At 43.2% G+C, this 24,603-nt stretch overlaps 1 protein-coding gene across 5 annotated transcripts in view; it reads right to left on the minus strand.

The window, feature by feature from the left end:
- Nucleotides 1-24,603, minus strand: part of HTR1F (5-hydroxytryptamine receptor 1F) — a 158,216-nt gene that overhangs the window by 110,176 nt on the left and 23,437 nt on the right. The window contains exon 2 of one of the 5 annotated variants that reach the window (XM_053311625.1): nt 16,932-17,063. The exons of the other annotated variants lie outside the window; for them this stretch is intronic. The gene's annotated coding sequence lies outside the window, so the exon portion shown is untranslated. The remainder of the gene's footprint in view (nt 1-16,931; nt 17,064-24,603) is intronic. 5 annotated transcript variants of the gene reach the window in all.

The following is a 24,603-nucleotide window of genomic DNA, read 5'->3' on the forward strand; positions in this document are numbered from 1 at the left end:
TTTTCCTCCGCAATTCTATATACATCATGCTGATTTCAGCTAACCAGCTGAGTCTTTACCTGCAGTTCTCTCGTAATGTTCCTAGTTTTTGTGCATTGGATTCACCCTTTAAAAAACATTTAGAAACTGTGGTGGCCACATATCTCCAAAAGAGACAACATCCCAAACTAATTTTCCACTGTAAACATGTGTTGTTAGCATTGTTTTGCAATCAGCCACTAGATTTCTAAAAGGGCCCACTTAGAAATAAACTGGTATCTTTTTAGCACTGATTATATTGAGATCACGATACAGGTGATCTGTATGTGGAAAATGGGCCCCAGTCAGCCCTGTAGGGTTATTGCCTTCATTATGGCCAGTGTTCCCACAGGAAATATGCATTGTTCTAAAGAGAAGTCCGGAACAAATCTAGAAGAAAGGACCTTCAAGGAGGAGTTAAGACATGCCCCAAAGCCTTTACTTCCTTCCAGAAACTTTTAGGAGCTGTAGTACAGATACGTTTGTTATTCGGGTGGAAATTGAAACCAAGATACCTGGTCCAGCATCAAAGCCATGCCTAACTTCTTTATTTCTTATGAAGCAAAAATATGCCACTCATTTACAGGGCTGTCCTTAGGGCATGGCAGGCAGGTTGACCGCCCCAGGCCACACTCTTTTTACCCCCATTAGAATAAATTGGAAGGGGGCCCCCGCACTGGCTGATTTGCCCCAGGATCCGCAGCCTACCAGGGCTCTCTAGGACAGCCCTGCTCATTTAATTTCTGGGGTTCATAATGGTTTTTGCTCCTTGCCTAATCCTATTAAGCATTTATAGATTTTTCTATTAACTTCACTGTTATTAATGCAGAGGAGGAGTGAGGGGGAAGGTTGCTGCCTTGATCTCCCAACATCCTCCCTTGGCTGTGAGTGGGGGCGTGGTAGGGAGAATGGGCTGATGCTGTACACTGGCAAAAACAAAACACACACCTAGACATTAAGGATGTGCACAAATCAATTTTTAAAATTCAATTTGTGCCCCAAACAAATCACTTCTGATTTGTTTTGTATCCAAAGTTACCCCCTCCAAATCACCCCAGATTCGATTTCTATTTGCTATTCAGATTTGGACCATTTTGGACCACTTAACAAGGTCCAAGGGGCACCAAATTTGGGTGGTGGGTAGGTCACCAGGGGTGCCACCTACCACCCAGATTTCAAGGCGGTGGGACACTTGGTTGATTTTTAATGAATTATTTTAGTTTGTAATGATTTTGAACATTTTCACCATAGGAAACAATGGGGATTCGAAGTTGCCATATCCTAACCTAAAACGGATCCCCAGCTTTCATTTTTATTTTAAAAAAAGCTAAGCACTAACCCTTGTAGAAGTGAAGTTATGGAGCCAAATGTGCAATCATTATTTTTCAAGTGTTTGGATTCTTTGGTGTACAATAACCTTTCCTCATAATGAATCCCTATGAGGATTTATTGCACACCTTCATTTCTTCTTTTCATTTTGACTGTCACTGGACAGTGCCAAGTGTCAACTGCCATGTGCCAACTACACCCCACCCCACCGCCACCTACAAGGCAGCAGGGTACTCATTTTAATTTTTAGGAATATTGAAATGTTTAGATTCTTTGGTGTCTAATAACTTTTCCTCATAATTAATCCCTATGTGGATTCATTATACCCCTTTGTTTCTTCTGTTCATTTTGACTAGCCTTGGACAGTGCCAACTGTCAACTGCCATGTGCCAACTACACCCCACCCCACCGCCACCTACAAGGCAGCAGGGTACTCATTTTAATTTTTAGGAATATTGAAATGTTTAGATTCTTTGGTGTCTAATAACTTTTCCTCATAATTAATCCCTATGTGGATTCATTATACCCCTTTGTTTCTTCTGTTCATTTTGACTAGCCTTGGACAGTGCCAACTGTCAACTGCCATGTGTCAACTACACCCCACCCCCAACACACACACACACACTGGGGTACTCAGTTTATTTTTAAGGTATTTTTGAAGTGTTTAGATTCTTTGGTGTATTCATTACACACCTTCATTTCTTCTGTTCATTTGGACCCCACTGCGTTGCAGGTGGGGGTGGGGAATTAGTGGCATCCCATGTTCCAACTACCCTCCAACCCACAAGCCACTGGATACTCAGTTTATATTTTAGGAACTTTTGAGGTGTTTAGACTCTTTTTTGTGTAATTAATCCTCATAGGGATTCATTATGAGGAAAGGTTATTAGACACCAAAGAGCCTAAACACTTGGGGGGAAAATCCTAGAACATAAACTGAGTAGTACCCCATTGCCTTGCAGGTGGGAGTGGGATGTAGTTGGCACATGGCAGTTGACAGTTGGCACTGTCTAAAAGACAGTCAAAATGAATAGAAGAAATGAAGGTGTGTAATGAATCCTCATAGGTGTTCATTGAGGGAAAGTTATTATACACTAAAGAATCCAAACACTTGAAAAATAGTGACCACACATTTTGCTCCATAACTCCACTTCTACAAGGGCTAGAGCTTAGGGTTTTGTTTTGTTTTTAAATGAAAGCTGGGAATCTTGGGCAATTAATAGGAGGGATCTGAATCTTGAATAAATTCAAATTGAATCAGGTACGATTCGATTTGTACCCAAATCTAGCCAATAGACCACAGGGGTGATTTGTTTTGTCTCCAAATCACCCGAATCAGCTAGATTCAGGTACAAATTGATTTGTACCAGAATCAATTTGCACATCCCTACTAGAAATGTGGTCGTTCCACCTAACAAGGAGGGCTGTCTACATGGCTTCATGTAAGCCATGTAGCAGGAATGAGCCAATCATCTGGTGTCTGATGTCTTTCAGACTGCATGTGTATCAGGAATACCTATTTTTCTGATAGTTATGAGAGATTTTTTTTAAAAAAAACAAAAAACCCCATAGTAAACGCTCCTATTAAACTGTGGTGGGTTTTTTGCGATTTTATCATGAACATACCAAAGAACAAGCCTTTGCATCTTGCTGTGAATCATGCTTGCCCCCAACAGAGAATCCTGAAATAGTGCCCTGACTATCATAGATATAACAGAGCTCTATCTTCTTTGTTATTAAAGGAGCTTTGCTTTTATTTCATTTTAAATTTATAAGGGATAGATTGCAGCATCAGAAGTTAGGGAAGGTTTTTTGAGTGACTTCAAGGACATTAGAACTGTCCCCAGATTTAATAGATTGGTTCACTTTCATTCCATGTATATGAGTTATTGTACAATTGGCAATCTATGAGGTGGTTACAACAGATGCATTTTTTATGTTCAGACAACTCCTCCCAATACTGTTACCTAATGCGAGTAGCTTTGTGATTTACAGGGACATTGTGACTGAAGAGTGATAAAGAATGTATTCTAATTTATACAAAGAGTATCAATGATCATGTATCTTCCATTAAAAAACATCATGTTCACTAGTATAGTAACACAAGCAAAATAAATTTGAAGTCTTCATGGAATAGCCACTGGAGTTCTATGCTTTCAGAAACTTTAAAATATTTATGTTCTTTATTTACCTCAAGGAATTTAAAGTAAGCAATACCTATATATTAGTTAGAATGAAAATACAGGTTTTTGAGCAAATGTCAACACCCGAGCGGTATTCTCAGAACAAATAAAATATTGATTCAGACAAATATTTCAAGTCTTCAAAAGCAAACCAAAACAGTAACTTTATTATTATTCCATTGGAATACATAGTTACCATAAGAATTTCAAAAGCAAGTGAGCAAAGGGTGTGCAAGGAAGCCTTTCATGAGCCCAGCTCCTGGTCTGGGGCAGCTGTTTCTGAACCCATTCTGTTGAAGGAGTTGCATGTGTGGTCTGACTGGGCACCAGTACATGAGCTCTCTAGCATGGTTGAATGTGGCATGTGTGTTTAAAGTACACATGCACAGGTAACAAATTACTGCTTTGTCTGGCACCCAGCATAAATGGCAATATACCTTTCTCAAGGTATAGCCTGCCCCTGTTCTTATGAGGTCACTCAGAATGATGCAGTACAATCTGCCAAGGAAACTTTCTCAGAAATAAGATGACACCCACCCCCCTTTTGAACTGAAGGACAGTTTGACTTTCCCAAGGGAGATTAAAGAAGGAGCCCCAAGGGGTATGCAGGGATCCTTGTGACAAACCATTTTTTTCCTGGGTTTTTAACTTGAGTCTGTCAAACCATCCAGACTGGAACCCATGTACAGCAATGCTCCAAGTGGACTCTCCCTAGGGAAGTTCCACTTGGTGGTTGTAGGCTCCTCTCCAATGTTTGGGTGTGGGTTTGCACCACAATCCCTGCTGAGGGGAGTCTTGACTGCCCTTTCAAATCCAGCCTGCACTAATTCCATCAACTTCCCTGCTCTTTAAACTAGGGTGTGTGGAATCCAGATTGATCCTCTTGACCAAAAGTGGCATTTGCCTGGCTTTGCCAGGCACCACCTTCCCTATCAGGTAACAGGCCTAAGAACCACCTGCTACAATTACTGTGCATGAAATCTGCCTTAGATGCTGGTAGCAGCTGTTTTGCAGCATAAACTCTACTGAACAGTCCATTTTCTCATCCACCCACCCACTGCCCTCTTCTTCCCATTTCTCAATGAATCTTCTGTGTTTTCCCCCCAAGATCCCCTTGCCATCTGGAAGAGCCCCTTGCCATCCTGGGGTATAACTAATTGTGTACAGTATATGAATGGCGGTGTAGCTTAAGAATTCCTAAACCCTCTCTCGGGTCCCAACCCCCACAGTCAGTACATCCATTTTTATTTGGATTGAATGGCAGTTTGTTATCCCTCATCCAGCCCATTACCACCTCTAGGCAGGCATTTAAGGAAGTTATGCGATTTCCTGATATTCATATACAATATCATACTGTATATACTATTTTTAATCAATTGAGTAAATGGTAGTGATTTTGTTTATTTTAGAGCATATTGCATGTCCCCTGTCCTGTGAAGTCACCCTGGAAAGATATATCTTGAGCCTCCCTCCAAAAAACCACTGCCTATTTTCCTTCAATCACTTTTGAGTCTAGGATGGGAGTATATTTGGATTTTCCACCTGTTTCCCAAAATATCTTCTGCTGGCTCTAAAGGAACTGCAGAGGGGAACCCTTCAGGATCCTCTCTCACATGACATTGAGATGGCAACGAAGGGTCAACGATTTTCAGTTCTAGAACTCAGGGGCATAGAAAAGTTGGTGGTGGCCTCCTCCAGCTTGTGCTCCTCCTGCTGCCTTTGTGCCCCCTCCCCACCACTCCCACAACACCCATATCTGGGAAAGGATAGCATGTGCATGCTGACCACCATGTCCTTTGTTGATTTCAAAAGCACACTGACACAGGGGGCATAGCTGGAATTGGGGTGCACACGCACACTGCCACCATTCACCCTCTCCCAGTTGGTGAGTTGTTCCATTGCTGGCTGGGTATTTTTCTCTCCCTTGCTCCAAGTGAGCAAGAACATGGAAGCACCACCTGCCCTTTCTCAGACAGTGAGTGGTTCATTCACTGTGTGCTTGGGGGGGGGGGTGTTGAAGGGGGACCCCTAGGTTGTCCCCAGACTGCAGCAGCCCAGGGACATTTGTCCCCATCAGTCCAATAGTGGCTATGCCACTGTTAGAAATTCTGGTAGTAATCTGAAGTTCAGAAAGCCCCATGAACAATGGATGATTGAAAGGATCTACAGTCTTCTGGATGCTTTCTCATAAACTATGAATATCTCATTTCCCCTTATCAGTCTATACATACAGAAAATAGTACATTGGCCACTTCTCTCACTCCAGTCTTCCTCCAGTTATATTTTCAAATAACAACAAACCTTTCTTGAGACCTAAGTGTCCTTGGGTTGTATGACAACTTAAAGCCAAGTGCATTTCTGCACAGCCTTTCTGTGAAAAGCTTTATGGATCCAGGTATTACAGGCATTATTAAATAAACAATGCTGCTGTGTTATGTCCGTAAAGACCAAGGACAATGTTCCGGCAGACACCCCCCCCCCACACACACACTTGATTTTGTTACCTCGATACATTTCTCTAGTTCCAGAGGCATATAAATGTTGATTGTATGTTTGGGGTGGTTTACTCCCCAGATAATGCAATTGAGGCCTAACGCCATCTCTGATTCTAAGGCCTCAATCCAATACTGACAAAAGTGCACTTCAGCCAATTGAAATCAATGGGATTAATTCCACAACTCCCCGTTGGACTGCAGCCTAAATGTCTACAGACAAGATAAGATTACATGAAAGGCTTTGGTCTCTTTGGAGGCATAATGCATTCACATGCCAGTGTCAGTAAACTGTTTTTTTTTTAAAGCTATGAAATCATCATTGAGGCCCGGGGCGGGGGTGGGTGGGTGGGGAGGAAGCAAACACATTAATTTCTCTACTTTATGTACTAATCCCAAAGACATTTATTTGGAATTGTTTCATTCAAATGAATGGTATTTCCTTCTCTGGAGAGGTACTTATTCAATCTTTATTATATTTATACCCCAAAAATAAAAGAGAGTCCATTTTTTAGCCCACCCTTCCTCAAAGGAGCTAAGTGTTGAATATATTGGGCAGGATCCAGACTAGTGCTGCATGAGCATAATGTAATAAATATTGTTTCTAAGTAGTTTGTGATGTTCAGTAATGTTGCAACATTACTTGCAACATAGATGTTGTGCAACAACTAACTACTGCCCCACGTTGTACTAGAGGTAAGAACATAAGAACACAACAGCAGCCCTGCTGGATCAGGCCCAAGGCCCATCTAGTCCAGCATCCTGTTTCACACAGTGGCCCACCAGATGCCACTGGAAGCCTACAGGCAGGAGCTGAGGTTGCTGTTACTCCATTGCAACTGGTATTCAGAGGCATCCTGCCTCTGAGGCTGGAGGTGGCCTATAGCCCTCTGACTAGTAGCCGTTGATAGACCTCTCCTCCCTGAAGTTGCACAAACCCCTCTTATAGCCATCAAGGTTGTTGGCTGTCACCACATCTTGTGGCAGAGAATTCCACAAGTTGATTATGTGTTGTGTGAAAAAGTACTTCTGTTTGTTGGTCCTAAATTGCCTGGCAATCAATTTCATGGGATGACCCCTGATTTTAGTGTTATGTGTGTGAGAGAGAAATTTCTCTCTATCCACCTTCTCCACACCATGCATGATTTTATAGACCCCTATTATGTCTCCCTGCAGTCATCTTTTTTTCTAAACTAAAAAGCCCCAGGTGTTGTAGCATTGCCTTATAAGAAAGGTGCTCTAGGCCCCTGATCATCTTGGTTGTCCTCTTCTGCACATTTCCAGTTCTACTATGTCCTTCTTTAGATGTGGTGACCAGAATTGTACACAGTATTCCAAGTGTGGCCGCACCATAGTTCTGTATAAGGGCATTATACAAAATATATAGCAGTTTTATTTTCAATCCTCTTCTTAATGATCCCTAGAATTGGAATTGGTCTTTTTCACAGCTGCCGCACATTCAATGAGCTTTCCACCATGACCCCAAGATCCCTCTTCTGGTCAGTCACCATCTGCGTATACTTGTTGAGCCCTGGGGTTGGGATTTTTCACCCCAATGTGCATCACTTTACACTTGCCAACATTGAACCACATTTGCCATTTTGTTGCCCATTCACCCAGTTTGGAGAGATCCTTTTGGAGCTCCTCACAATCTATTTTGAATTTCACTACCCTAAATAGTTTGGTATCATATGCAAATCTGGCCACCTTGCTGTTTTTCCCATCTTCTAGATCATTTATATATAAATTAAAAAGCACCAGTCTGAGTGCAGATCCCTGGGGTAGCACGAAAACTTGTCTGAAACAAAGGTTACTTTCTATTGGCTACATCCTTATCTGATGAGATCCTTAATTCTAGATCCTGTCTCCTTTGCTGGCACAACACTAGTCTTGTTTGTTTCCATTGTTCCTTCCCTCCTCTTAATTTTCACAACAATCCTTTAAGGTAGGTTCAAGTAAATGATAGAGACTGGTCCAACTGAACTTCATGAGTAATCAAGGCTATATATAACCCAGGCTTTTATAATCTATGTTAGCACTCTAACCACTACACCACAGTACAAAGGAACATAGGAAACTGCCATATACTGAGTCAGACCATTGGTCTATCTTGCTCAGTATTGTCTTCACAGACTGGCAGCAGCTTCTCCAAGGTTGCAGGCAGGAATCTCTCTCAGCCCTATCTTGGAGAAGCCAGGGAGAGAACTTGAAACCTTATGATCTTCCCAGAGTGGCTTTATCCCCTGAGGGGAATATCTTGCAGTGCTCACACATCAAGTCTCCCATTCATATGCAACCAGGGCAGACCCTGCTTAGCTATGGGGACAAGTCATGCTTGCTACCACAAGACCAGCTCTCCTCTCCTCTCAGTAGCTGTCATGATACAATTTTTGATAGGCAAAAGTCACCATGAAGTGATATGACATGTTCACATAATAAAACTATCATTGAGCATAACCTCTCTGCCATGGTCAATATTTTTACCACGTCACTCAGACTGACATCCACATTTGAAACACTCATTCTGGCATATGAAAAGTGTAATTTAAATAGTTTTGTGCTTGTGTAGTGACCAGTCTCCCCACCCCCTAAAGAGTTAACAGGAAGTGAACCCTTGCATTGACTGTCAGGCTGGTGAACTCCAGGGCTCAACAAATCAGTACACCGGGTGGATGGGACCTAGAGAGCTGTCGCTGGGAATTCTATCTGGGCCCTTTTGAAGTAATTCTTGTAACCTTCTAAGTATTTTTAATTGTATCCAAAAAGCTGAGAAGCCTGAAAAAATCTATTTTTGTAGCCTTTTAATAAAACTTTTTCTTGTTTTTCTTCTTCTAAAGCCTCACAGAGTGGTTGGTTAATTCTGGGAGGGAGGGAGGGCTCCTTTGGTGCAAAACCAGTCTTCACGGATCACTTGCCAGCTACGCACATGGAACTAAGTTCCCCATACTTGGCTTGTTGGCAATTTTAAGAAACCTTTCCCTAGGATATCCCACCCCAAGCCCGGTGGGTTCAGACTCTGCCAATAAAGGGTGGCGGTGGCGGCGGCAGCATTGTAATCTACCGGAAATACAGAAGGGCTTTATGAGAAGCCCACCCAGGCAGCTCGCCAGGAGAGACTCAGCATTCCCCCACCCTCATGTGAGCTGGCTATGAGACTAAGGCTTAATCCGCTACAGCCTGTGAAGCCAGTTTTAGGATTAGACTATTCACCTAATCAAAATTAAAATATTCCTCTGATCTCACTCTCAACAATTATAAAAAGTGTGGTTTTTTTTGGTGTGGGGGGGGATCAGTACTAGTACTATAAACTAAAAAATGTGAATAACAATATTTTAAACAAAATAATGATATTTAAAGCAAAAGGGTCTGATCAGGATGTTCACCATCACACAGTATATATATCCAACTCTTGTTCCATTTTTAAATTAAAATTAAAAAAAAATGTGAATGAGAAAAGGTACATGGTTAATTGGTGGTGTTTTTTTTTTTTTTTTTTAAATCTACACATATATGGTTTAAGCAGGAAAGTTCATCACTGGAAGGATCTCAGCCCTTTCTCTCTTTGGCCTAGCTCAGATGTTTCAGCGAAGTACATTATTGAATCAGGAAGGAACCAAAGTGCCCACATGCATCCTCCTCTCTTCTTCTTGTGCACCTAGGTGCATGATTTGTTAAACTACATTTTTTGGGGTTTCAAATGTGGTTTAACAAACCTCTGGTGGAGACTTGTCATGGCTCAGACCTCTGAGTCAGAAGAGTCAGAGGAGGAAGCGGAGGACTCGGTTGGGAGTGCGGGCTCAGAGGCACAGCAGCAGGATTTGGCTGGGAGAACAGACTCTGGAGCTGGGCTGGAACGGCAGCATATAGAGGAGTCTGGGCAGCTGGCAGACATGAGGGCTGAAGAGGCTGATCAGGAGGAAGCTGGGATTTCACCTGTGTTAAGAAGGCATCTCAAGAGAAAGGCTCAGTGGGAGACACGCAGGCGCAACAGGAGAGAAAATAGAAGTACTGAGTCAGGAAAGCCTGATTGGCTGGCGGTTATCTTGAGCCCTATATTAAGCAGACTGTTATTGGCACAGATTGCTGTTAGCAACTTTTGCTTACTGCAGACCGTGTTCATACTTAGAATTCTTCAACCTTTTCGTGTTCCAGCCTGCCCCTGTTCTGTTCATTCCTTGCTCTGTTGTCCCTTGTTCTGTTCATTCCTTGCTCTGTTGTCCCTGTTCATTCCTTCCTCTGTTGGTTTTTTTCAGTTATTACGCAGTTATCGTGGAGGGGGGTACCTAGTTTATTTCAAGGGACTTTATTCTGTTTACTACTATTTTTCTTTGGGAGTCTTTTCCGCTTTCATTCATGCAGCTTCGCTGCTACTCTTATTTTCAGACTTTCTGTTTAACTCACAGAAGTAGAGTTTCACTTCATTTGCTCTTTCAGAGTACAAAAATGAACTTGTAGGGGTGAGATTCTCAAGCTCCAAATACAAAAGAACTTGCATATCTCTATCCTCTTCGGATGTTACCATGCTTCCAATGTAACATCCTAAAAGGATAGAGATGTGCAAGCTCTTTTTACATCTGGAGCCTGCATGCCATACCTGTACAATTTCCTTTTGCCTGATGGTGGTCTAAGACTGTTATGAAGATTGACTGGTTGATTTTAGGTGCACAGAAAGGAGCACAGTTAACTTCTAGTTCCTCTCCCCCACTTATAACCTCATATCTCAATCTCCTCTTTTTCTTTCATTGTACTTATTGTGTTTTGGGCTCTATTCACATCCATATCTGAGCCCACCATCATGGCAGCTTCAGCATCAATGATGCCATGTCCACTAGAAGTGGTAGTTTCTGTCCTTAATGATCCCGGGCAACACTTCAATAGGAATTTATTTACTATCCACATTTATAGCTCATATTTCCATCAAAGACTGTCAAAGGGGCTTACAATACAACATTTAAAAACAATTTGTGTAAAGTATTAATATAAAATAGGCATGGGGGGTGAAATTTAAAGCAGTCAAAAACAAAACAAAACATCCCAGAGCAACGAATAATATTAATTCAGGCCAAAAACTTTCTTGAAAATCCAAAGTTGCCCTCTCCAGTGAAGTCCAGGTGCTGCAGTTGAAAAAGACACGCCTCTAATTCCGAACCGTGAAATTTCAGACAGTGGAGTGGAGTGGGTGTGGGGCGGACAGAGCCTCATTTGCTGAACCACCTGAGCACAGAATTCCGAACTGTGTAATTCCTGTGTAATTACTGGCGAATCTGTGTAATTAATGGTGTCATTCCGAACTGTAATTCCAAAATGTGAAATTTCAGACAGTAGAGTGGCGGGGGTGTGAGGCGGACAGAGCCTCATTTGCTGAACAGCCTGAGCACGAAAGGAAGGATGGTAGTACTCCTTTTTGCCTTTTCTCAACAGGACCGTTTTCTTGTGGTGTTGTCTTCTCTTTTTTCCTCCAATTATTTCCTTCTCTTAGGTGATGGAGATGACATAGCATACCTCCTGCTTATTAATGTCTGCATTAGTGGAATTTCTTCCTCTTTATTCAATTATACACAACCTTACACTCTTTGTAGTTTATTTTCAACAGCCGATTATCTACTCCCCACAACTGCTATATCCTAGCTATGGAGAAGCAGAGAGAATACAAGCTGTCAACAAGGGCTGACTTATGTGAAATGTGGGGATATGTATGGAAGTCAGCTAAATAAATTCTGTTCAGCTCTCTGTAGGCATGCAGTTATGCTCAACATGTTAGTGACCTTGCTGGTAGCTACAGCATCAAGTCATCAGAAACACTGTGTATTGATCAGACATGCAAGAGCTCCAGTGGAAGAGCCACAGCTGTGCAACAGTCTCAGAAAAGTGGCACATGCTCTGCAAGAAGCACTAAACATGAAAGTTTAGGAGTGTCAAAGTCAACTGCATACATAGGCGACTTGCAGTTTTCCTGCATGAATGTTACAAAGGCAGCATAAGCGTGCATCTACTCACAAGAGTCAGCAAAATGGTTTTACTGCTGAGTGTCAAGCAGAGGCACCATTAGGCTCGGACGTCCGGGTGCAAGTCCATCCTCCCGCTCCCCTGGAGGGCCTGAGCAGTGGGAATCTCCTCCCTGCAGCAGTGGCCCAGGCTTCACAATGCCTCCCCACTTGGCATGCCAGCAGTCTGATGCTGGCCATCGGGAGACTCTCTCTCTGCATGAGGACAGGCTGCTGCTGCTGCTGTCGCTGTTTCCCCCAACCCAGTCATCAGCTGTTCAGTGGGTGGATGGGGCTAGCAAAGAGGCCTCTTCCTGCCTCATGTCTCTGCAGCAGCATGGGCCGGTACTTCTCCCTGGTACTGTTGGTGCCTGACACCAGAGGTGCAGCTAGGTAATTTTGAAGCCTGGACCTAGTGGGCTTACAGGGGCCCCCTTGCAAAATAAGCATCCTCTAGTCTATACACACACAGCCCATGGTTTCACACAGCAACCTGCCTAGAGAGCAGGAGGCTGTTGGTTCAAATCCCCACTGGTGTGTTTCCCAGAATATGGGCTCTCTAGGCAGGTTGCTTCCCTGCTGCAACATTAGGTGGCAATCTGTTAATTTTTAATAAATTTTTGAATGTTTTTAAAACTTTTAAACAGTGGGCATTGTGTGCTCAAGAATGCTGTGTGAAATGCTTAGTGTGCTGCGTCGCCTTGGCTGGGCCTTTCAGTTGCTACAGTACCCCTTCTGCAAGTAGCTTATATTGCTAGGGGAAAATTTTCAGAACGCTGCAGCACACTAAGGAAACTGATGTTGCTTTCATCCAGTTAAAACAGTCCTCTGAAGTTAAGGATGCTTTACTTCCAAGATTGTCAGCCTGGCTCTTTCACTTAGCACTTAAATTACACACTTCCGACAAACAAGAAGAACATTAAGTTACCAATGCAGTACTCTGCTGATGAGCTGATAAAAGCTGAGTCTTAAGATGCAGTATGAAATGTGAAAATTCAACATGTGTTGCTGCTGCTGCCACCACCATATAGCAACAAGCTGCTTCCTTCAAACCTTCACAAGAATTTCTCATCCACCCTTGAAGTTTATCCTGTTTAATTTCTCCTCCCTTGAAACCTCAAACTTCAGCAGCATTTCTTCCAGAATTTTGTGGGTCGGGTGGGAGCTACTAGGTGATGGTCTCCAGATTGTATGGCATCTCTGTATGGTTTTGAAGTAGATATCCACCAGAGTTTGGAGAAGGTGACACCCTTGCAGCTTAAGAGAGGCAGGTGTGTGTGGGTGTATATCTGTGAGTGTGTTTGTGAAAGAGTGCTGTTGACAGCTTGGAAGAGAAAGAGACACAGGCAGAGAATGAGTAAGAGATGAGAGTTTGGGGCTGGACTGAGCTGAAACTGGGGATGTAGCTTTGAGGTATGGAATCTTCTGCCTTTAAGGAATACCTGTGTGTCTTCACTTACACTCTGCTTGCATACTGTGAAATAAAACTTATGGATTTCATTGGGGCTTACTTCTAAGGAAGAGGCCAACATCCTAATGAAGTGCTGGTGCTTGTAGTACTATCACAGAAATGCTTGCATGTGGAGTGGGAGAGTGGGGATTTTGGGTGGGGATCCCCTCCCCTTGGATGTCCTCTGTGCCACCTGAAAATATGACCTTGAGGGTTGTGTAGTCCTCAGGTACATATTTTCAGATAGTTTCTGGGGAGAAGGAGAGCTAATCAAAATCCAACCCTTCCCATGTGAGTGCTGGTGCTGGGTACTCTAGAACTCAGCAGCAGCACTGGTGCTTCTCATGAAGTACCCGTGCTTCATAAGTCAGGATGTCATTCATAAGAGCATAAGAGCCTTGTGAGATCAGATCTAAGGCCTATCTAGTCCAGCATGCTGTTTCTCACAGTGACTTACCACATACCTCTAGGAAGACCACTAACAGGAGATGAAAGCATGCCTCCTCCTTTGCTGTTGTCCCCTTGCAGCTGGTACTCAGAAGCATCCTGACTCTGAATCTGGAGATAGCCTATAGCTGTTGTCTAGTAGCCATTGGCAGATTTGTACTTCATGAATTTGTCTAAGCACCTTTTCAAACCATTCAAGCTGGTGGCCACCACTACATCCTGTGGCAGAGAATTCCATAGATTAAATGTGCTTTGCGTGGAAACATATTTCTTTTTGCCCTTCCTAAATTTCCTGCTAATTATTTTCAGCCAGTGATTCTAGCTCAACCCAAGAGCACTTTCTCTGGAATTTCTCACTGCTCAGGGAAGCAGGGAGAATATTATATTGCTTTTAACAGCAAGATAGTTTCATAAATATACATGTGCGCTTGTTGATTTAGCACCTTTTCAGCTCCAAAAATCTTACCTTCCTCCCTTTGTTCCTTCTTCTTTATTTTTATGCCACAACTCCCCATTTTCTTTTCACTGCATCATCTTTGAACCCACTTATTTTTAACTCCTGCTATAGCTCTGTGTCTCACCTCCCCCTCTTCTTCCTAACACGAAGCTCCTTCCTCCCTTCTTGTGTTCAGTCAGTGGGCTTCCTGTATTGTCAGGACTCTGTCAGCATCTCAACAGTAATGGGCTGGAGTGGAAGCTCTTCTTCTGTTGCCTAGCAATTCTCTTCACAGCTTCAGTTAGATACAGAGAAGTCTGAGCAAAGCTTAGAAGGCAAGTATACAAAAGGAAAAGAAACTAGAATATAAAATGATTGTTGTAATCAAAACATAGAGCTCTTTGGAAAACTTTGTATAACACCTCCTTACACTGTATTGCCATGGCCATACTGACTGCTGTGTTTCCTCACACAACACTCTGTTGTACCCTACCCAGTTAGTTTTATATTGTGACTGCACAATTTTAAGTATTCCCGCAAGAATGCTCTTGCGCAACAATGCAGGCATTGCTTTAGACCCCCATAGCAGTACAGTTGGTCGAGAACTACCCATGTTATGCTGCGCAAGATGTCAGCCACTGCATAGTCACATGAAGGCGTGGAGAATGCACAAATGAATGCCATCAACAAACGTAAGAATCCCTCACACCAGCCCCATGCATTCACTCTACACATATAAAACTCTTTCACAGTCATGCATAACAGGAAGACATTGGGGAGCGTGACCAGGGGGTATGTTGATGTCTTGGTTGGGATCAGTGGACATGGTCCCGTTCCTTCCCCCACCTTTACTGAATATGTGGGGGGCTAAACCAACAAAGAGCTCTGTGATGCTGGAGAACTTGCTCAACTGAACGATATCAACTGAGTAGTATATACACTGGCCAATCGTTATTACAGCTCTGCAGAAACTGAGAAATGCCACTTGTCTTTCAGAAACTCATTTGGCTTCCCTTGAAAATTCTCAGGTATTTTTGCTTGGGAGAAATGCTGACATATGCTTTGGATTTCACTTTCCCACAAACTATAGTGCCAACCCTAGTCATTGTACATATTTTATGCTTGGGGACTATGTATGAAATTGACATTAGAACTATGCATATTATCTGGATAATGTTCAAAATATCTCTGATCAGTGTTCATTCTCCAACTTCCATTACTTATCCATATTGAGTGTGCAACATGCAAAATCTCTTGTCTGTTTGGGCATATTCTTAACACCTTCTTGTGAATGTGGAGAATCATGGGAATTTCTGCACATTTACCAGTCAAATAATATTATGCCTAACCCATTCACATTTTAACAGCATAGCTGCAGTATCTAATCATTTCATTCTCCCTACTTTATGGATGTTTTATCCTCATCTCTATTATCCTGCTGAAAACATTCAATAATAAAAAACAGCACTTTAATCTCTCTATTAGCAATTTTACAATAAACATCTGTTGAGCTATTTGTGTCAATGCTAATCAGCCGTAAAGTGTTGAATACATTCCCATTCCATGACTTCCATCTCTTTCTACACAAGACTCTTTCTGACACAATCAGTTCATTAAGCTTCACTCTCAGACCCTTCTAGGAGATCCCAGTTCTCCAGAGTTCCCCAAACACAGTTTGTTTTTGAAAATCTCTTTGATCCAAAAATCGGACTGTAACTAGGAACAGGACATCTTTTGTTATCTCAGCCATTTTTTGAAACACATTCCTAAGGGAGATTTGCCAAGTCTGGAGTTTTAAATATATTTGAGGCTTATAGCTGGTGGTACAACAATATTTTGTACAATTGCTTTTGTGGTTAATAAAATTCCTCCTAACTACAGCTTTCATTTGAGCATCAAGTTGCAAAGCCAGATACACCAAATTACTCCTGCATTTGGTGTAAATGAAATATTGAGGATTTGGTCTAAATGAAATATTGGGTATCATACTCTGAACTGTGGTGATCTTTCCCAGTGACTGAATATATCTATTTGAAAGAATGTCAAAATGGAAACCTCTGATGCCTTACTGCAGGGATTTCCAAACTTGGGTCTCCAAATGTTGTTGGACTACAACTCCTATAATCCCCAGACACAATGGCTGAAGACAGGGCTGATGGGGGTTGCAGTCCAGCAACATCTGGGGATCCAAGATTGGGAACCCCTGCCTTACAGGATAGCTCCCTTGGAATAAAGCATCAGTAACCCCATGGTGAGTTCTGAAACTGGCTACACAGATAAAAGTAGAACCACTGCAAAGGAATGCCCTCAATTCTCAATCCCTGAAGATGACCCAGAAGGATTTCACAGTCATCTGAAAGATCAAGTAAAACCAAAAGCATAACTCTCCCCCTATTAATCTCCAGCAGAAAATTGTCGCTCAGAGTCACTAATGTGGTTGTATTCCAAAGCCCAGTCTGAATTCAAACTGATATGGATCAAGACGAGTATTACCTGAATCTGCGCCACCACTGCCCACTTCATCACTTCTTCCAAAAAGACAAATCTGAAATTAGGCTAAAGTGAACAAAAAATATCAGATCTAACAATTACCTTTTGTGTTGAGGGGTGCGGGGTGCGGAGCTATTGAATAATGTCTTGTTTTCACATCAGAGGCATAACCACTCCTGTCAAAGATGCATTAATAATTCTGAATAGTACTAGGCGCAGCTTCTCCTGGATGACCTTCGACAGACAAGGGTTGAGTCAGTGAGCAGTAAATCAGGAATACATGCCAGTATCCGCAGTCGAAAACAAGTGGATTCAGTCCAATCTAACATGAGAAGCAGCTGCTTGGGATCACACAATTCATTCCCCCTGAATTTGCTGTAATAGCAAAGCAGAGGTTATCATACTGAATCAAATTAAATGTTGGCAATGCGGTGGAGTTCTGTGTTTAAGAACCTCCTGTATATAAGATTCATTAGTAGGAACATAGTTTAAAAGAGAGAGAATAAGACTATTCACATGACCTGCTTTGTGGGGGGGGGTTGGGGAGGCTATGTCGAACTAACCGTTCTCCCAGATGATGCTGTCCTGTTGGTAGGATATGCGGATTGTGCTCTCACAAGATCCATGCTGCTTGGAGCAGCGCAGATCTCCAGTGTCCCAGCCTCCAGATATCCCACAATGCACCAGCAACAAGCACAGTTGGGAATCCTGGGAACCCCCCTGGAGTCGGCTACTCTAGGCGCCTGACTACCCGTGAGGGGAGTGCCAAGATTGGGCTCAATCCCAGCGGTCCACACGGGCAGCCAAACCCAGGCTGGGCTGCCCTAGCCTGAGTTTGGCTGCTTGTCTGCATAGCCTTATAATCATACACTTCTTGGTATTATGTGGGATAATTACCATAGTGGAAAGATAAGGTCAAAAGATATATACAGCATTTTAAAATCTATTTATAAGTCAAATGAACCATCTGCATAGGATAGCTAAATTCTTCTCACAAGGAATGAACAAGCTTTTTAAAAAAACTTCCACAACTCCATTCTCCTTATATAAAGCTGGATCTTACAACATACATAAAGAGATGCTTTAGACATTAGGGATGTGCACAAAACTGGTTTGCCTGGTTCGGTTCGAATTCGAACCAGGTTCGAACCAGGAGGAGGTGGTTCGATTTTGGTTTTGTTCGAACCTCCCCCTGGTTCGGTTTGAATTTTAACAGTTTCAAACCATTTTGAACTCCTCAGAAACAACAAAACCCAGTACCCCATGGGTTAGCAACCCATGGGGGTGGTTGGCACCCTCGCTCTGGGCCACCCCAGCACCCCCCAAGTGCAGTTATGGGGCTACAGAAACCTCCATTCTTCCCTACGGAGAAAAGCCTTAAAGCCACTTGTGGGGTGCTGGGATGGCCCAGAGTTAGTGGTGCCCTAGTGCACAGAGGGTCCCAACCCATGCTAACCCATGGGGTACTGGGTTTTGTTGTTTCTGAGGTGTTCTCAGTGTAGATTCTTTGGTAGCATATAAGATTTTCAATGACAAACCATGAATCCACTCTCATTGTTAACCTTAAAGACACATAAACTTCAAAAATCACTTAAAAATCAGCCCGTTGCCCGATTCCTTTCAAATAATTCTGATAGCTTCCTGGCTTCCCTTGGGCACTACCACCCACCACACTCTGCTCTAGCCCACCCCTTTGCCCCCGATGTGAAGCTATACATTTCCTGACACCTCCATGCTTCTTTATGAGAAAAACCTTAAAGTCGTGTAAACTTCAAGAATCACTTAAAAACCAGCCTTTTGCCCAATTCCTTTCAAATAATTCTGATAGCTTCCTTGCCCACCTTGGGAACTACCACCCACCACACTCTGCTCTATGACACCCCTTTCCCCCTGACATGAAGCTATAAATTTGCTGCAATCCTCATTATTTGCTATGAGGAATTCAAAAATAATTTAAAAATTCACCAATAATCAGAGGAGTGCCCGATTGCCTTGGGGTTTTTTGGGTGGTAGAGACCCCTACGTGCCTACCACCAACCCCACTTTTGTGCCCCTAGGTGCTCCACAATAGGGGATAATGGGCTGGTTTGGGTCCCATTATACCCTATGAGAAAAACATAAAAATAAATTTCAAAAATTCATTAAAAATCGTATGAATGTCGGATTGCTTTGGGGTTTGGGTGGTAGGTACCCATGGGTGCCAACTATCACCCCACCCACTTTTGGAGGTTCAAACCGGTTCAAACCGGTTTGAATAGAACACCCCGTTTGGTTCAAATTCAAACCTGCAGCTCGAACCTGATGGCTGGTCTGGTTCGAATTCGAACCTTCGAACCACCCTGCTTCGAATTTGAACCGGTTCAACTTCAAACCGGTTCGCACATCCCTATTAGACATTTATTCCATTGTTTTCTTAGGCCCTGGATTCCATTGTTTTCTTAGGCCCTGGATTCAAAGCTCCATTTGACTCTTACTTTTCATGAGAAGATGGGTGCCAACTTCATGTCCATTTTGCTCTGTGGAAAACTTCAGACAATCTTGAAAATGTGTCCCCAAAAGCTTGACTCTATCATGAAACTAACACGATACTGATACTCCTCTGGCAATTCAGAATGGATCCCAAGACTTTTGCTAGAAAGTCTGAATCTCCCCTGAAAGTATTTGTGAGAAGGATCAATTTTCCCTTTTCTGAATCCTGCTTGCTGACCCCTCAGTATGTAGGGAGAGATCCCAACCTCTCTCTGTCTCCAACAAGTGTAGTCTCTCCTCACTCGGCCCTGTGGCAGGTGCTCACTCCATCATATGGGAATTACTCCCACCTTCTCAAAGCATCAGGTTATGGAGTTATGAGAGCATCTGCTTTATAATGATGAATCTTCCCACACACAGAATATGCCTTAGACTGTCCGTATGACAAATGTCTGCTAGTCATGATTCCACCAGGCTGCTTATTTGTAAGGCTTTGGGGGATGGTGGTGGTGGGAAGAGTAAAGATGTAGCTAGCATTGCATGCTGGGGAAAATTCACATTCCAAATAAAAATAATTGACTTATCTCAGCATCATCACTAAGTGCAAAAGCTTCAGATAGGATCAAATCAGTACATAAGAACAGCCCTGCTGGATCAGGCCCAAGGCCCATCCAGTCCAGCATCCTGTTCCACAAAGTGACCCACCAGATGCCTCTGGGAAGCCCCCAGGCAAGAGGTGAAGGCATGCCCTCTCTCTTGCTGTTGCTCCCTTGCAACTGGTATTAAGAGGCATCTTGCCTCTGAGGCTGGAGGTGGCCAATAGCCACCAGTCGCCGTAGTAGGTGTACCATAATGTTAGCAGATCTTCTATGACATCCCTAATCAAATATAACTTCAACCATGAATTCATTATAGCCATCTTCAGATATTGTGCATTCACCCTGCTGTAGCTGTGCACAGTGGGGTGAACAGAGAGGAGGTCTCGCCCCAACCACATGACTCACCCACACACCCCGCTGCTCACACTTACATCAGGGCTTGTCTGATGAGGGAAATCCCCTACACATGATGGCAGGTGCTCCTATGATTGTGAGACTGGATCAATTCAGTCTCACAATTATGGGACTGCCCGCCATCACGGGTAAGGCTCTGCCCTCTTCAGACAAGCCCCACTGTAAAGTGTGAGCAGTGGGGTGTGTGAGTGAGTGGTGTGGCAGAAGCAGGACCTCCTCTCCTTTTGCCTGGCTGTACATGGCTGCAGCTGGGCAAATTCATAATGTCTGAAGCTGTCTTATGTTGATGTTAAAAGCTGTGTTGTCTATTTTGTTTCTATTGTGTTAGAATAGGAAACTTTCCTAATACATCTCTTTAGTTCAACTTTCCTAACACATCTCTCTTACTGAAATCAAGCATAAAAGTGCTTAATGTTGGTTGGATTATGCTATTTATTATGTTGTTGTTGTTGTTTACACAGTCTGACAGGTGTTATTGACTGGTTTGTTTTATCCAGACATCGAGTCCTTCCCAAGGACCTGGGATGCCAGAATTTTATTATCAGTGATGTTGCTGTTATTATAGATATCGTCATAGAATATAGGCTGTTCCCAATAAAGCTGCTTTTTGTAATTGTCTGATGGTGATTTCTGAGGCCCCTATGGTGTTGAGGTGCTCTTCAAGGTCTTTTGGAACTGCACCCAGGGAATAATAATAATAATAATAATAATAATTATTATTATTATTATTATTATTATTATTCCCCCCAGTGAGGCACTACCTTGGCGTGGTTGTGGGGCTTGTGTGCTCTGAGGAAGGTGAGAGCTATGCCAGAGGTCCAACCCAGGGCGCCAATTACCACTGGAATTATTTGGGTCTTTTTCTGCCACATCCTTTCAATTTCAATTTGTAGATCTTTGTAATTTGTGATTTTTTCTATTTCTTTTTCTTCTATTCTGCTATCCCCTGGTATTGCTATGTCGATTATTTTAACTTGTTTTTCTTTCTTCTCGATGATGATGATGATGATGATGATGATGATGGTTTTATCAAAGTTTACTTACATTTAATTTATTATTATACTGCTTCTTTTACGTTTAGGGATGGAGTGATACTTTTTCCACTTTACTCAGTTTTACACTTTTCTTTAAAGTTCACAGCTGATAATGCATTGCAGGTTGATAATTTTCAGACTCGGAAAAGGAAGCGTAGGAGGATGTTAGAGAGGAAAAAATGCCTGCAATACATGTATGGGAGCCAATGATAACATTTAAACATATGTCTTTAGTCTCAAAGATTGTTGTTTTTTTAAAAAAATCAGTAGTTCTGTAGAGCAGAGAGAATATTGTGAGGTGTGTTTAACTAGTATTAATTAATTAATTACATTTATATACAGCTCCATCCAAATGGCTCTGGGTGGTATGTTGTTTGAAGATGGCATTTCCCCCCTTAGTGTTGCCGGCATTTGGAATAGTTAAATGTAACATTCCATTTCAAATGTTTGCTTATCAAAAAGACCACTTCAAAATAATGTTTCCCTCACTGCCTCATTATTCTCTTACACAAATTCTATTTTCTAGATTATTTCCCTCTAAAGCAGATCTTTACTTCCAAAGAAACATAAAAGCAAATACAAAGTGAGTGACTTGGTTGTATGTGCCTAAGTAAGACTTTTTTTGGATGGGCTTCAGATTTTATTGGCTCTGCGGTCAGCAGGGGGCTGTCCCAAATAAAAAGTGGTTAAACACGTTGTAGGATATCCACTCAACTGAACATTTCGCATTCACATGGAAAGAGGTGAACCAGTTACTGGGGCTGAGAATACCACAAAGTCTCAGTAGTCCTTGTAGTGTCCTTTTTACTTTAAAGCTGGATTTAACACTAAGATTTGTAAGACTTGTTGAGCCAAAAACTGTTCAACTGAAATACCTCCAAATCCCAATTTAGCCACTGTTTCCTGCCCTGTCACCCCTAAGCCAAAATTCCTTCCTTGAAGAAGAGAGTAACAGGTTGCAGAGGGCTCCTTTCCTGATTCCAAGGTTAGATTGGCCTAACTGAACCATTACCTCAATGCAGGGATCTGTACCTCCAGAAGATAATGATTGCACTTTTTTTGAGAGAGGTGATTTTTTGAGAGAGGAAGTTCAAAATACAAACTGCTCCCTCTCAAATACGGTGGCCCCAATTCTAGTTGAGTCCAGCTCCCTTCAAGCATGGACTCACTGAAATTGTACTTTTTACCCCATCTCCACAATGCTTCCTAGCTCCCCTCCTCTCCCGTAGTTAAGTGCTTTATCCTGGGCAACGGGATAAAAGGCAGAGGGAATGTGTACATCTCATTATATGTCCCTGATCAAGATCAGCCCCCACAGCTACTTTTAAGAAAAGCAAAATATATTAGATGATCCAGTCTAAGATCGCCTACATATTGGCCAAATTCAGATGTAACATGAAACCAGAGTTAAATGGGGCAGAGGCTGAAACTCCATTATGTCCGAATTCTTGAAACCATGATTTCAAGTCAAAAGTGTCTTGCCAAACTCCAATTTGAAATTTTGGTTTGCAGTAAGGTTCATCACCAAGACCAGAGGTCTGGCCACCGAAGCGTTATGTCTGACCCCAGATGCTGCCATAACCATGGTTTCATGCCAATTTTGAAACCGCAATCATAGAGATGGCAGTGCAGGCCCACCTGGGATCGTGGTCACTCCAAGGGCATAACTACCATTAGGCAAGCGGAGACAGTTGTCTTGGGGCCCCACTGCCTCGAGGGCCCCCCCAGAGGCACATCACATGACTCCCCACCAGCCCATGTTGCACCCCCTGTGAATTATGTTGAGTCTCTTGGAGATCAGCAGTAGCAGAGAGTAAAAAAACTAGATTCAATGTGAACTAGATATTCATAGGAACATAAGAAGCTGCCATATACTGAGTCAGACCATTGGTCTATCTTCACAGACTGGCAGTGGCTTCTCCAAGGTTGCAGGCAGGAATCTCTCTCAGCCCGATCTTGGAGAAGCCAGGGAGGGAACTTGAAACCTTCTGCTCTTCCCAGAGCGCCTTCATCCCCTGAGGGGAATATCTTGCAGTGCTCACACATCAAGTCTCCCATTCAGATGCAACCAGGGCAGACCCTGCTTAGCTATGGGGACAAGTCATGCTTGCTACCACAAGACCAGCTCTCCTCCTGAATTCACCGTATTCATAATGGGGATGTGAGTGTGAGTGCACTATATATTGTGAAGTGTGTTTGTGTGTGTATATCAGTCAGGGGCCCATTTTAAAATCTTGTCTCTGGGCCCACTCCAACTTTGCTACGCCCCGGGTCACTCCATGGCTGCGGTGCGTCTTGTTGGCTGCTTCTATGAGCACCAGTCCTGCCCCTCCTGTCACTTATCCAGCTATGGAGTTGCCCAGTAACAGCTGACTCATGAAAAGGGCCAGGCAGCAGGATCAGCATCACCATAACTGAGAATGGAAACTCCTTCTCTGTGATAATGATGGATGTCAACCCGGGGCAGACTGCACTCGCTCAAGAGAGTGTCAAGCCACACCCCCTCACAACTCATGAGAAGAATGGTCAAAGGGGAGAGAGCTGCTGAGCATAATTGATAATAATGCGTGATGACAAAACAACCCCTTGTCCCATGGACAGCTCTCTCACAAGAGTGTCAGGCCATTGGGGCTCTATATCGAGTCAGGTTGCTCTATGGAGGAAAGCCACGGGGACGGTTACCCTGGTAACTGCTCTTCCTGTCTTGGTGACTGCCACCAAGTAGCTGTCAAAGCATGTCCCCTACCAGCCCATCTGCCCATATGGGCATATGTACCCTTGCTTGTGCCCCCAAATGGTGACCTCGTTTACTTGGGTTTGCTGAAAATTGGGGCTCCCCTCTCCCGCAATTCTCTGCGCTGGCAGATCTGCATACAGCACAATGCCAGACCAAACCCTGGAATTTTCAATGGGCTTAAAAATCTGTCCACACACCAAGTGCCCGCCCCCCATCCATGTATACAGTCAGGGTCTGACACATGGAGTGTCAAAATCTCCTTTGGGTGCATGTAAGGCTTCACAGGGCAGGGTGGTTTGCAGTGCTTGTTCTATCTTTTACCATGGAAAGTGGGGGGCCACCACACAACTGGGGAGCCCTTTGTTGGGTTAGCTCAACTCATGAGGATGCAGTCCTATGGGAGACCTAGGGCTTACAACTCCTTGTCTTCCCTAGTAGACTGGCCCTCTAGAGGGATAGGCCACTGGCAGCAGGCTGCCAGCAGAGCAAGACAGACCCTGTCAGGATCCTTTGCCCTCCCT

Source organism: Hemicordylus capensis, chromosome 3, assembly GCF_027244095.1.
Source record: "Hemicordylus capensis ecotype Gifberg chromosome 3, rHemCap1.1.pri, whole genome shotgun sequence".
Classification (NCBI taxonomy): Eukaryota; Metazoa; Chordata; class Lepidosauria; order Squamata; family Cordylidae; genus Hemicordylus; species Hemicordylus capensis.